This window comes from Typopeltis vanoorti, chromosome 20 (genome assembly GCF_054136105.1).
Source record: "Typopeltis vanoorti isolate ZY-2024b chromosome 20, IOZ_Tvanoo_1.0, whole genome shotgun sequence".
In the NCBI taxonomy this organism is placed as follows: Eukaryota; Metazoa; Arthropoda; class Arachnida; order Uropygi; family Thelyphonidae; genus Typopeltis; species Typopeltis vanoorti.
In genome coordinates, this window is record NC_143568.1 from 72,267,916 (window position 1) to 72,282,991 (window position 15,076).

The 15,076-nt window shown below is 35.5% G+C and overlaps 1 protein-coding gene across 1 annotated transcript in view; it reads left to right on the plus strand.

The window, feature by feature from the left end:
- The first annotated feature begins 212 nt into the window (after positions 1 to 212).
- Positions 213 to 15,076, plus strand: part of LOC150095557 (latrophilin Cirl-like) — a 134,235-nt gene continuing 119,371 nt past the window's right edge. The window contains exon 1 of the mRNA XM_090409780.1: positions 213 to 405. The gene's annotated coding sequence lies outside the window, so the exon portion shown is untranslated. The remainder of the gene's footprint in view (positions 406 to 15,076) is intronic.

Here is a 15,076-nt window from a genome sequence, read left to right on the forward strand (position 1 = left end):
TTTTTGTTTTCTTTTGAATCAGGAATTCACCCACGTGGTACATTCGAACAACAATCCATGCTACAACCAACCCTATACTTTCCAGGGTGTCACACAACATATGACGTATATTTCAACGCTACAGCCTTCGGGTTTGTAGCTATTTACATGGACGCAGAGAGTAAATTCGGCTGTGAGACGCCGCAGGACATCTGTATACAATGGTCAGTGACCGCACACCTTTTTCTGCGAACGCCAATCACGTCATACCGCGTGACATGCAGCATGAAAAACCTCTGACAGATTAACTGCAGGCACTTCGGTGACGGATACATATTTTCTCCTATCGGTAGCCAAGAGGACGCTGTGCGGTCGTCTAGGCCGCCATCCCAACTGCGACTCGAGCGGCCCCGTGTCGGAAAAAAGGTAAGTCGGTTTTCCATTTGCCGGTCGGCTATTGTCGTCGCGAAGTGTCATAGCTATGACGGGACTGTACTGCAATTATTTGGTTCTCGCGCGTTCTTTCTCCACCCCTCTTGGTTTATTAGGGGCTGTATTAGCGACGAGTAATTGAGTGTGGTAAACTAAGGTTCAAAGTATGTTGGGGAGGGAGGTGGGGGGGGGGATCGTAAACGTCAAACAGTAGTTTGATTTGAGTTGACAGGACTCACCTGCTACGACTGGTCACGTGGTTTTCAAACCACTATGGCGAACTTTTGATTTGGTGACGGAGCATTTGTTTAGATACAACACGACTGACAACTGCTTCTGTGGTTCAATTGTGCGTACTGGTTTTTGAGAAAAATGAGGGGATCGCTATCGCAACCCCCCGTGTCTATATTTGACTTGAGTTCTCAATCTTTGGTCGGTCCAATTCCCGGGTTTATTTTTTACAAAAAAAAAAAAAAAAAAAATCTAAACTTTTAAAAAGCCGATTTGTTTATTTCGCGCAGATCTTTCCCATCATTCAAAGGGCGCACTTATCCACGTGATTCGTGTATATTTCACTCTATTCCATATTCGGGTTCTGAGTATATATTTTTTCACTAGCTCTTTATTCAAAGTTACGCAGAATGATTCGAACAATTTCATTTAAATTCCCATCAACTTATGCTTTCCTATTAGGCCTAAGAAATAATCAATCCCAAAACAGGCTTAAGAATCGCTGACTATACAAACCACGATGTGCTAAGTAAAATCAGTCTGCGAAGATGCGTTCTAGTAACAAACCAATTTGTTTTGTATTTGAAATTTATTCCTACTTTTATCCAACTTTCTGTTTCTCCCTTCGTTTCCTTGGCTAAAACTGAGGTCAATCTTTCCCGCTAGTACGTCTCCTGTTTTCATTATTCTACTACCTTCATCTCCGACTTTTTTTTTTTTTTTTCAATTTCCTTTCTATCTCTTTGTCTTTCTATCTTCCTCTCTCTCTCATCTGTGTGCGTGTTGTCTCATTTCCGTAGCCTTGAATGAATTTCTCACACTGACAGGCGAGTACATCCACGGCGCACTCGGTTAAAGTTATCAGCTGATTGGAGTTGGAGACACTGCATCGAAACAAACTGCATCCGCAAGGAACATCAGCGGATTTCTCTCTTCTCACCATTGTTAATGAATCTAAGTATTGTTACTTTTAAAGCCATTCAATCGCAGACCAAGACGTGATCAATTTTTTTTTCCCCTCCTATATTTATTTCTTTAGATAAACAACAATATTCGCTCCAAAATTACCTCAAATTACATACCGGCAAAACAATCTCCCAAATTTCGTTGTTACTGTAATATTTCCAAAGAATTATCGTACAGTGGTTGATTTTCTGGTTGTGTGAGTTTGTTTATAACCCAGATAAGGTTGTCATATCGACTCCATCGTAATACGACGCATCCGGTAGACCGGCGAAATACCGGATGTGTCCCATTACCAGCGGAAAAACCAAAACGCTCAATATTGTGAAAGTGTTTGGGAAAAATAGGTTGAAAATCACTTACCTGTGTCTATGGCATTGTCTCAGAGATTATTTTTCGTTCTTTGGGGGTTCATTATTGGGTGGACGGTTGAAGGAGATTACGACAATACAGGGAAAACGATCGTGTTGACAAACTCTCAATGTGTCCTCATAAATTTAGGCCTATTTATTCTATTTTTTTTCTTGTCATCATTCCATTCTCATTCCATTCCCTTTCAATAAATAACAATTAATTATTTCATCGTATTAATAACTCAGTACATTTGAGTATTAAGGCTATAATAAGATATTCCAATTACAGTTAATGTATCACATAGTTCGAATAGTATTAACTAATCACATTTATCATTTACATAATTTAAAAATATATTAATGTATAATATTTTAGGGAATTGTTTTTTAGCTCTTAACTTACAAATATACATACAATACACAGTTTTGGGATTAACGTGCTATAACTAGAAGATAGTAGATCCACCACTTTTATTTTATTCGTGTCTAAACATTTGAAACACTCCGCTAGATGTCAGTTGGCTAAAATTTGTAAACTTTTATTTGTAATTTTTTGGGGAAAATTTTTGTAGGGTCAGCGAAAAAGAAATATTTTTATGTAGGTTTGCGCAGTCTCCAAAAGTTGAAAGAAACAAAAGGTATCTAGTTAAATATCCTATTTATACGTCTGTTTTATTTAAACCCATATTTAGAAATAAATTTATAATCCTTTAAACCTACATGACCCTAAAGGAAATGTCAAAAACTTTGTGATACCCTTCACTAAAAAAAAAAAAATGTTATTTATAAGAAAAAATTAAATACATACATTTTGTGACACCCCTATTACAGAATTGAGATACTTCGGAATATTTGGGAACGGCAGTATTGGAAACCACTGCTTAAGACAGCAAAAAATTATAAATTATAGAAAATTATAAAATTTGACGATACCAATTTCTAATGTATAATTAAAATTCACTTGTTTAATCCTGTTAGAACTTTATTTTTCTCTATGAGAAGTTTAGTTACATCCTGTATCAACTGTGTGTGCGCGCGCGCACTCTCTCTCTTTCTATCTATGTTTTCATCTATAGTCAATCCATCTATCTATCTATCCACACATTCTTTAACGTTACACTTCGTGATTAAGTTCTAGTGCCACAGTGGGTGGTAATGGGGGATGGGGGATATTCCATCCCGTCTAAACCATTTACATTTTTCTCTCCAAACCTCAATGGGGAGAAGTTCGCGTGAGATTTTAGTGTAACGTGAACTTTTAATGAGTGAACGTTGTAAGAAACTCGGGCTTATTTCTTAATTAGCAAGGAACTTTTACAGAAGAAAGGAAACAGATATAATTAAGGAACACCCTACGATCATCTTACCATCAAGAACGTTCAAGTTTTGCTCGAAGATATTTCACCTCGCCATTGCAAAAAAAAAAAAAAAAAAAAAAAAACTTTTCTTCCGAAGTTCTGAAATATAATTAACTGTGACGTTAACAGTCGCAAGCAATTTGCGTGGGATTTAATGATTCAACCACACAATTAAAAGAAGATTATTGTAGCTCATTTTCATTATTTAAGACTCTGGTCACACGTAGCCTTTCTTTCCAAAAGTAGAAACTTGTTGGTTACCTAAAGTAATCTACAAGCGCTTTCTCCACATCCCACTTGCATGGGATTTCAATGAGGTTAAGGTTATGGATTAGCGTAAGAATTACAAACGAAATAAAAATAGAAAACGCTGCGGGTATAATAACACTCGAGCTATTGATTCACGTGTTGTGTTACGAAGAGTAACAATTAAAATGATCTAATTTGCAATCTACAGGAACTAAGCTGCAGTTTAATACGTTGATTTCATTATTGTAATCTGCATGTTCAATTTCATCATTTGGATTAAACAATTAGGCATAAGAACATTCATTGTTAGCTTGCTTCCATTCCTGTTTGTTATTATTTAGTTTTAATGTTTATTTCCACTCTTATTCGTCTGCTATTTGTTATCTGTATTTATAGATGAGAATTTAAATGTTCATTTCCATGGAAATGAACATGTGCTTCCATGGAAACGCTTAAATTTTTCTATTTCTGTTTGTTACAATATTATTTAGTTTTGATTGATTGTTGATTTCCATTGTTTCGTCTGCTATTTGTTCCTTCTGTTTACAGACGAGAATTAAAATGTTTATTTCCATGGAAATAAACGTGTTTCCATGGGAACGCTTTAAATGTTTCCAAGGAGATGTTTATTTCCTGTAAAATGACAAAGAAAAAAAAGTCCATCCAGTTATCGATCATTTGAAATAGATCAACGCAGTTATCGGTCATTTCAGGGGGAAATCTGCAGTAATTCGGGCATTTTGTCGTCATTTTCTTCTGATGTCTCCTTTGGTATTTCCTTAAGCCTACGCGGGTCGTTTCTGAAGCCCATAAATCGCATCTCACACATTTCTGACCCCGCATTGGCACGTTATGTTCTTAAACCACCCAAGTTTCTTCCTTTTCCTTCGCTTTATCCCCCCCCCCCATCTTTTAAAGCAGAATTTGGTAGGTAGTAAGTGAGAAAGAGAGAGAGGAGACAGGTGAGACCTTTGAAAGGTGGCCAAAGAGCCGGAAAGGGTCATCCGGCAGTTGGCTGAGCTATGGTCGTTTTATGAAACCTTCGATAAGAGAGAACGCAGTCGACGAGCTCTCCCTATTGAAGGCAATGAGGCTGTGTTGTCGCTCTTAAGTCGCAAGAAGAATAAGTGCGCAGGGGAAAAGCAAACGGGGAGGGGGGGGAAGAATGGGTTTTAAAACCACCTGGCCTTGAGGGGCTGGAGGGGTGGAAACCTAGGCGGAACGTTGACATCTTTATTTCTCTTTGCATTTATCCGTCCGCAAGGGGGGGAAGCAATGGAAACATTAAAGAGCAGTGGCCCATCTCGTGAATCCCCTAAGAGGTTGTGAAGGTGAGCTCTCTACAAAGACACAGGTAAAGTACTTTTGTCCGGCCGACACTGCGGGGTCACAACTGAGTGTAGTAGCCTTCGGAAAATAAACAGTCCCTCTGTTGGGCCTACAAAACTCCGAAAATGGTTGAGTGGGGAATAGGATAACCCGAAGGATGTAACAGATTGGTTTCTCCCGCACTGGGGGTCTCAGAGGACTTCGGGGGTGAGTAATGGCAAGTGGAGTACCCTGTCGGATGAAGCTATCATTAATAATTCTGTTGTCTCCTCCTCCTCCTCCTACTACCCAAAAATATTGACAGTGTGGCTTACCTTCCGATCTACAAGATACTCGCATTCGGCGTATTTATTTTTTTACTTACGGAGACCAATAGCGGGCGAAAGGAAAAGAGGGATTTACATGTAAATCTCTGATTTTGTAGGTACGCTTAGCTGGCGAGAAAAAAAAAAAAAAAAAAAAAAGAGTTAAATTGTTTTATTAACTGATAGTATACCTTCCACATAAAGACTCGGGTGTAGTATAAGCTCAATATGAAAGAGGAATACGACTAAATATAAACATGTTAGTTATAATAATTCGTACAGAAATTAACCCAATTTCCATTGGACTCGGAAACCGAGCACAGATTTCTGGACTTACTTTACAGCTAATGGCTTGCTCTGAAGTACTCGTCAATTCACAAGTGCTTCGAAGAGAACACGTGATTCGTTTTCTGGTCTATAGCATATTTTTTTTAAATTCAGTTTTATATGCATCACCCTGTAGCATGCACTGACCAAAATCTGTCACTTTAATTATTTAAACCTGCCTTCCATTCTTTGTTTACGCATGAAATATTTCTCTACATGATCAGCCCCAACTCTTTTACGAGCTCGTATCCTATAATACTTCATCCGTTTGGTTATGAAACGCGGAATTTTTAGTTAGTAGTTATATTCTTAGAGTACCTGAGGGATATTTTCAGTCAGTAATAATGTTGATGTGTTTACAAAACTGGATTTTAAGAAGTATAGGAGTAAATACCGCATCTCGGCATACAGCCCTAGGGAATCTATGCATTTTAAAACACGTATGTATCTGAATGGCAAGTTTATCCTAGCATCTCAAAAATAAATGCATTAAAAGTCTGAAGCCTGCTTTTAAGGAAAAAGAAATCGCGAATTGGAAGCCAACTATTCGCATTGCAGTCGATTGTTAATTTAGGATAGCTATTAAGCTCACCCAAAGGGAATTCTGGGAATGACGGGTCCATCTGGCAGGTTAACGCCATTTCGTAGGCCACAAGTCCGCAAATGTCACACAGGGGGTTAATTTTCCAAACCCTATCCTCCTGCATAAAAAAAAAAAAAAAGCAGGATTTGAATAACTCAAAGGGATGAGAAAGATGTATTGAGACCTCGCGACTTGTTGCTAGGAGACAGGTAACGATTGCTAATTTTTTAAAATCGCTATCCATCTCGGTAATACTCATTTTGGTGGTAGTTCGGGTTTCAAAGAATGAGTGACGTGGGTCCACTCGGAGGAATAATAAAGTGTCCCATGAGGGAGTCGACATGCTATTCACCAAAGCACGAGTAACCCAATGGAAAATTAATGAAATAAGCATCGATCGCGGATGCTTCGTTGCTCCAGAGTGTCATGATTTGGGAACACACATTTTACGAAGCTATTATGTAAGGTACGCTCCCCTACAGAAGGTAGGGGTGATTGCATGATAAGGAGAGCAGAGAGGGATGGGGGGTGAGTGTGTGGGGGGTACAAATAAAGTACATTCGTAGTCCGCAAACTCAATAAGCGAAGCATGGTTCATAGATGAGTTGTAGAACGTGGTCGCTCTCAGTATTAATATTACTAAGACGCGCGTGTGTGTGTACGTGCGTGTGTAAGGCCCCTAAGAGAATCCGTGACAGGTAGAAACACCAAGATTTTAAGGTGTCCCGTGGGAAGTAAACAACCATTCAACCACTTTATCCTAGATGGCGCCAACATCGAAATAAAAAAACCCCAACGTTTGCTGTCAATTTTATGGTATTGCAAACGGATCGAGTTAATGCATCTGAAGCTTAATAAAGTCTTGTCAGATCGAATTAAATATGTGTGACATTTTTGAGAATTCGGTAAAGATAACATTTAACTTAAAGTGACTTTGATTTAAAGTTGAAGTGATTGGGCAATAGGCTACACGAAAACATTTACTTTAAGAAAAAAAAAAAAAAAATTAAACGTAAAAGCTAACATCTAGGGGAAGGAGCACAATCTCTAGCTTTGGTCTGAATGTAAGGATAAGTTCCATCCTTATATTCAAAATATTTATCCGTATTTATCATCTTTTTCATTTTTCTACCCATTTTGTGCATATTTTTAATAATACAGTGTATTATATAAATTCCCCAATTATATAATTTTCGTTGTATTTCATAACATCTCCCCAGCTGGACTAAACATTAATTATTTTCATTAATTTGAGCCATTTCGACATATAACCGTGTTATGCCCCTATAATACGACTGTATAAAACAAACAAACCGGCTGGTAAACATATGCAAATAGCAGTCCTACCGTGTACGATTTTATTTTTAGCCTACGGTACAATTGTACCATATGTAGGCTAAGGATTTTTTTATTGTTCTATTTATTTTATATATGTATTTTTTGTATTTTTTAACTTATTTTTTTGCATAATACAGAAACACTACCCTAGACCCCAAACATGGAATTTTTTTTAAATGATTTTTCAAATATTTTCACTTCTTATTCCAGGTTATATTGTTAATTCGTTTGTACAGCTTATATAACATATATTCTATAATGGAAAGACGACTGCGCACACCGATGCCTTCAAGTATTCTACAACCATGAAATAAATGTGATTATTTCAAATTCTCATAAGAGCCTTAAATTTTCAAATAATTATATTTTAGATCTAATTTCCAACACACTGTCTACATTCAGTGGCGCAGACATTTTCTGGTACGAAAGTGAATGTCTAAAAATAAAATAGGAACCGATGATGATTTGCACTGTTTATTGAGAACTAGCGTAATATATTTGAAATTACTTCCTAAAAAAATACTGCAAGTATTTCATTATAAATAATAATCAGTAAGTTTTATAATTTAAAAAAAATATTAATAACTACTATTATAATACTTGATACACCAAAATTCAATTTACATGACTAAATAATACATCAATAGAAATTTTGGTGGTAGTGGCATATACCACCACAATTTGTAATTTATTTTAAAAACTTTATTATATTTAATTTATTTTACTGCCAGTTTTATTTCGGTCCATCCCTATAACTCAAAAAGGTATAACTCGAAAATAAAACAATGAATAAAATAAAACAAATAAAAATAACAATATAATAAATCGCATATTTAAACTCGACACGCTTTAAAAAAAAAAAAAAGAACTGAAATAATACTGCATAACATATTACGGAAGACATTTTAAAAGTAGGCCAACTAGGCAAAAGAAAAGAAATATTTTATGTATTGATCTTCAAAGCTTGTCATCGATAACTCTGTGTTGTTTTACCTTCTGTGGAAAGTTTTCGGTAAGAATAAAAGGCGAAGATTGGTTCTTGTGATTCATGTTGTTTGTATCTAATTAATTTCACAGCAAGTTGTATCTTTCATTCCATACTCCATACACTTGGACACAAACTTGAATTAGTACTAATATTTTGTTTTACATAAAACAGCTTAATTTATATAGTGATATATTGAAAAGTATTATAATATCACGAAATTATTATAATATAATATATTTAGACAAAAAATTTAATAATTACTAGTCTAGTTATTAATACACCATAATTTAATTTACATGAATAATATATATATTTTATATCAAGATGAAATTATGTTTAATATAATATTTTATATCAAGAAAGGAAATATAATATTATTATTATTATAGCATTATTATATTATATATATTATATTCGATATTCGACCCTGTCGTGCGAGGTACCCTGGGACGGCAATGCTGTAGCCAACTGAGGCTCGGTTATTGCTGTTACCCTCCTGCCATGATCAGAGCTTTAATAGTTAAATAACACCTTATCCCTACACTGCCCTCTACAGATAACGGGGAAGATGAAAAGCATTCTTGCTTCGTCCGTTTAAGCCAGTCCTTATAAGGACATGATCATTATCATGAAAAGAACCATATGGCTTCATTTAATATCCATTATTTCTATCTTTCTATTAACCAAATCTAATAATAACATGAAATTAAAAAGAATCGTATAAACACATTTATATTATAAATTCTTTTAAATATTATATAATTCTTTATTTATATATATTATATATAAATTCCTTTTGCCATATATTTATTTCATTTACATTATATAAATGTATTTGTATAATTATTAATATAATTTTTCTTTATAAACATTCTTTGACTTCCCTGAGACCAGCCAACTCAGCCTCGTGTTAACTAACAAAGTTCCCCTCGTCTTCCATAATTGAAAGACTTTCCAGATGAATTACTAATTCAATTTGTAATAACTATAAAGTGAATTTTTTGTAACCTCTTGAGTGCAATTTTTTTTTTATTCTCTTTGATTCCTTTTCACGTTTTTGAGTTCAATCAGTTTTGCTAAATTACAATGATAATAGTTGGCTTTCTAACGTGGGCCTTCTTGTCTCTTTAAAATGGCTTTAGGTCTAAAAATATAAGTTAACTGCCAATAGTATTTGGTTGATTTTTAGGGTTGTTCCCAACCAACAACTATTTGGCATATCGGTAGCTTGGCTGTAAGAAGCGAAGAATAAACAAGAAATACGTCAATAGCAAAGTTTGCATAAAGGGATGGAACTTTTTTGTGTGTGTGCGTGCGTGCGTGATTACAAAGAAAGTGTTACAACTTCAGTACTGGGAGTGGATTTACAATATGAGACTGCATGTTTACCAAGCTAACAAACCTACACAAAAGAATGCAATCCCCATTCTTAGCCATAACCCAAAGTTGGACACACTAAAAGCCTCTGTATGTCTTGTAAACTGTACAGTGCACTTGTAAGAAACAGGGGAGGGTGGAACGATTCGCAGAAGGTGGTTTTTAGTATCTAAACAGCTTAATGCCTTCATTCACACCTGCCTAAGTTAATGTCAAGAAAAAAAAAATAATAAAAAATAAAAATGGTTGCATATTCTACAGCCAGTGCTCTTTGAGAAATCGTGTGAACTATTTTAATTAAGCCTCTTATACCATACCGTGTTTTGGCAGCCTTTCATTGTGAAATCTCGCCCAACTCTAAGACCATTAATTAGATAGAAAAGTGCAACTGTATCACATAGTTCTCGAGAAATAAAAATTTTGCTTCCGAACAATAAAAAAACACAATAGATAGCACAAATAATTATCAAAAGAGTACTATCCTACTGCCAAACATAAGAAAAGAAATAAAAATATATATATAAAAAAATCAATGACAAAGGGTAACTACAATTTTCAATACTACATATGTTAGCTGTCTTTTACGGTCGCTAACCTTCAAGTGCTGTCGCCAGACCTCGAGTGACAAGCGAACAAAACAAATGAGATATATAAAGTTATCAAAAAGGTATCGATATTTCGGCTGGTGCTATGAAATCCGCCTCTTATACTAAATTCTAACTCTTACGATCCAGTGGAGTGTGATGTGTTATGTTTGGATGAAGAAATAAAGCTTTTTTTTTTTTTTTTGTAGTTTTGTTTCTCTCTCTCCTACCCCACACCCCCTTTTCTTTGTATGTTTGGTTCTAATCCATCTGTTACAATCGAAAAGTATTGTTATAAGTTTGTCTGTTTCATTATTGAGTAGTGGTTTTCATTGTTGGGCGCGTGCAGTTGAATTCTTTCACGTGATCACGTTTCTGAAATCCACATTAATTAGATAGAATTGCTTTTTTTCTTCTTTTTTTTTTAAATAAAGAATTCTTTGATAATAAAAAAATAAAAAAAAGACGTTTGCAAGGAAGCGCTTTAGCTGCTAGAGAATCAAACAGAATAAATAATACCCGAAACTGTCATTTATTTAATTGTTTCTAGGAAAATGGATACTATTCTGTTGTAACAGATGTCGAAAGAGTAAGTTGACACTTAAGAATGTAAAGTTCCTCATTTATTCTTCACAATTTTCATTATTTAAATAATCAATCAGTTAAATTATTCGTTAAGTCCGCAAGCTCTTTCACCCCCCCCCCCCCATCTCCTTCCCGGGAAATCCCTGAGAGAGATTGCATGGTGCATTGCTTATGCCACTGGTTGAGTCGTTGTTAGGATATTAGGGGCTCCGCCCCTGCTCGATTCACTCGCCATTATTTTAAGAACAGTCTGTGGAACCCAAAATATCAAGTAACAAAATATATTAAAAAAAAAAAAAACGGAAACGAATGATTGCTGTGAAACCAAATAATGTTTCTTTTAGAACACATACTACATACAATTCAAGCATCGTAAAATTTATGAAAGAACAGATACTACATTTTAATCTTACCAATGTTCTTACGCTAACAATGCGAGAATCATTACAATATTAGTGTATTATATTATATAACCTGGATTGGTTATTTTAAGATAAAAATGCATCGCTTTAACAATTATAAAAATAAATTGAATATTACATATAGCATATTAAGTTATATTATATGTTAATTGGAATAGTTAGAGTTCATTATGTTAAAGTAAATTTTAAAGATTTTATAATGAAATATATAAGTACACCTTTTAATTATAAATATATTTTTTTTATATAAAAATTTTTTTTCTCTTTTATTCTGAATAATACGGTGTCATTTGTAGCCATTGTGTTTCACAAACATCTAGCTTTCTTTCGCTATATGTATATATTTAAAGCCTTTGCAAACATATATATTGCTCTTGTGTAGTGACTAATTCTCTGATTTTCTACAAACCGTTCTTCCTCGGTTATTTCAGTGAATATTTTGCGAGGCCTTTGTCCATTTATAAGAAGAAAACTAATGACTTGGTCAAAAAGGCATTTTTGTGTAGGGCTATTGAGCATTCGTAATATGGCAATTGCGCACGTTTTTTACTATATTTACATGAAAAATCATTGTTTTCAGGTCTATACTTAACAGGCCTCCAGCTTCTACTTCATGGAACAATGCTGTACGGTGTATTGGTTCATTGCAAACAAGTCTATAAATTTTAACGTCCCATTGTCCATTTTTCTGTGAATTTCTACAACGCTTTCCACTGTTCGTACGAGGGGAGGGAGCTAAAAAAGTTCTGATAAACACCTAGAACAAAAATATTATTAAAGCAACTGATCTAACCACAAGAAAGAGCATCTTTTAAAAACCTTTAACCCCCATGTTTTATCAAATTGTAATAATTTCTTTTTCTTTTAGGATATATAAAAAGACATGTCAGGGGTTTTGAAGAAATTCGAAGACACAGAGGTATGGGCCATCATCAAGTTTTTCGTGCTGTAAGAAAAATCCACACTGAGATTCACCAAATTTTGTGTGAATGTTTAGGAGACTGTGCCCTAGCATATCCAACAGTTGCCAGAAGGGTGGCCAAGTTTAAAATAGGCATCCTGAGACAATGGATACCCCCCCCCCAGGTCAGGAAGCCTTACCACAGCGATCACACATGAAAACATCGATGCAGTGCATGCCATAATCCTTGATAATAGATGAATACAACCAAAAACATTTCACAGATTTGGGGATATCCAGGGAACGAGTTGGAGCCATTATCCATCAATACCTGGACATACAGAAGCTCTCAGCAAAGTAGCTCCGCGAATTGAATGGCGACCAAAAGAGAGAACGTGTGCTGTCATCTCAAGGGATTTTTGATCATTTTGAGAAATCAGGTACAATTTTTTTTTTGTCTCGTATTGTGACTGTTTATGAAATATGGCTTCGTCGTTATGATCCAGAGAACATACAACAGTCAGTGGAGCGGAGATAAAAAGGTTCTCCAGAGCCAAAGAAGTTCCGAACCTAAAAGTGTAGGGAAGGTTCTTGCTATTGTCTCTTGGGTATGGATGGTATAATCCTCACCACGTACCTCAAAAAATAAAGATGAAACTGTTGCAGCAACAGTTTATTCAACTCTAAAGGAATTTAATGAGGTCATGAAGGAAAAATGCAGTGGGAAACTGAGCAGAGGTGAGTTACTTTTGCAGCACAACGCACTTGCTCACACTGCTCATGAAAATAACAGACAATACGCAACTTGGGCTTTCATTGTCTGCTTCACCCAACCCATTCGCCAGACCTGGACCCATCTGACTATTTCCCATTTCCAAATTTAAAGAAACACTTGAAAGGAACAAAATTTACCATAGATGATGAAGTCATATCTGCAACTTAGGACTGGTCTGTGCAACAAAGGAAAGACTTTTTTTCTTACAGGATTGCAAGTGATGCAGCGTTGTAGCAAGTGTGTAACACTTCGTGGGAAATATGTAGAATAATGTGTAAGTTATGTGAGTTGTAAGTCAGCAGTTAGAATTGAAGGAAGTACAGGGAGATGGTTTAATGTTAAATCTGGTGTGAGACAAGAATGTACATTATCCCCTCTGTTATTCATTATCTATATGGATCACATTATGAAGGAAAGTGGTATTAAACATCATATCAGAATTGGAGATGTTAATGTCAGCTCTTTGCTTTATGCGGACGATGTTATACTTCTAAATAAATCCGCTACAAGTCTGTAAGATTCCTTGACTAAAGTGAATAACTGTTGTAATAGCTATGGTATGAAGGTCAGCAATAAAAAGACAAAGACAATGAAAATAGGCAGAATCATTGAAAATGTCAACTGTGTTGTGAATGGAGAACCTGTGGAACAAGTAAAACATTTCAGCTACTTAGGCACGATTTTTAGTGAAGATGGTAAATTCAATATAGAAATAGACAACAGAATCAGCAAAGCTGGTATGGTGGGAAGTCAATTGAATAAATTCATATGGAATAAGAGAGAAATTAGTTGGAACACTAAATTAGCTGTATACAAGACAGTGTTCAAACCAGTGGATCTGAGAGCTGGGTCAGAAGTAAAACACTTGACCAAAGACTACAGACCACCGATATGAGAGTCCTGAGAAAGATTATGGGTGTGAACAGATGGCATCAATGGCAATATCATATTAAAAACGAGGATATTAGGAAAGAACTTGACATTATCAGTATCCAGGAATGCGTCAGCAGAGCTAATCTCAGATGGTATGGTCACTTAAATAGAATGGGAGAGGAAAGATTAGCAAAACAAGTGTTCTCTGCCAGGTTGTCAGGAAAAAGACTCAAAGGAAGACCAAGATTTAGATGGATTGATAGAGTAAAAAATGCCTTAAAAGACAGAAATATAAGATCTGATAATGTTGGAGTCTTGACAAGTAACAGACTGATTTGGAGGAAAATTGTAGATAGGAAGTTAGTAATTATGTAATTTTTCATGCAGTACTACATATCCTGTACACCCCTTGAGGGTACATGGCAGGAATTTGATGATGATGTGTGTGAGTTACATGGTTCTACCCCAATTCCTTCATGGTGATTGTCACAACTTTTCAGCACACCCTCGTATCTCCAAAGCTTCAGTTTTAATTGTTAATACTGATACGGTATTAACAATTAAAATATATCAGGAAAATTTGCCAGCTTGTTTAACTGAAAAGCCGAAACCATTCCAAGAGAAGCCAAGATGTACATTGTGTCCTCCGGGGAATTTTCTGCATGTCGGGGGGGGGGGTGACGTCATCGGTATTTACTAGCTCTGATGCTTTCTTTCTCCACTAATAATAATTCCTTAAATTGTTTATTGGTGATTATTGCCCCTAATTAAGGATTTAAGGGCCAATAAAGGTTCAGGTCAGAAAGAGAGGGGGAGGGGTGTCTGGTCTCTTTGTCGGACGGAACAGTTGAATCCCAAAGGTGCGGAGAGTTTTTTGTTTACAATTTCTCGTCTTTCAGCATTCTCATAAAAACCCTTAGACTAGTAATTGAAACAAGTTTTGTTTCTTTTACTGCTTCAAAAATGCACTCGATTAACATACGTAGTGCTTGATGTCAATTGATTGAAATGTATTATTAATATAATTATTATGGGGTAGAGAGGACGATTATCATTATTATATTATTATCGTTATTTATTCCTTCCGGATATGATCACATTACCACTTACGAATCCCCCACTCC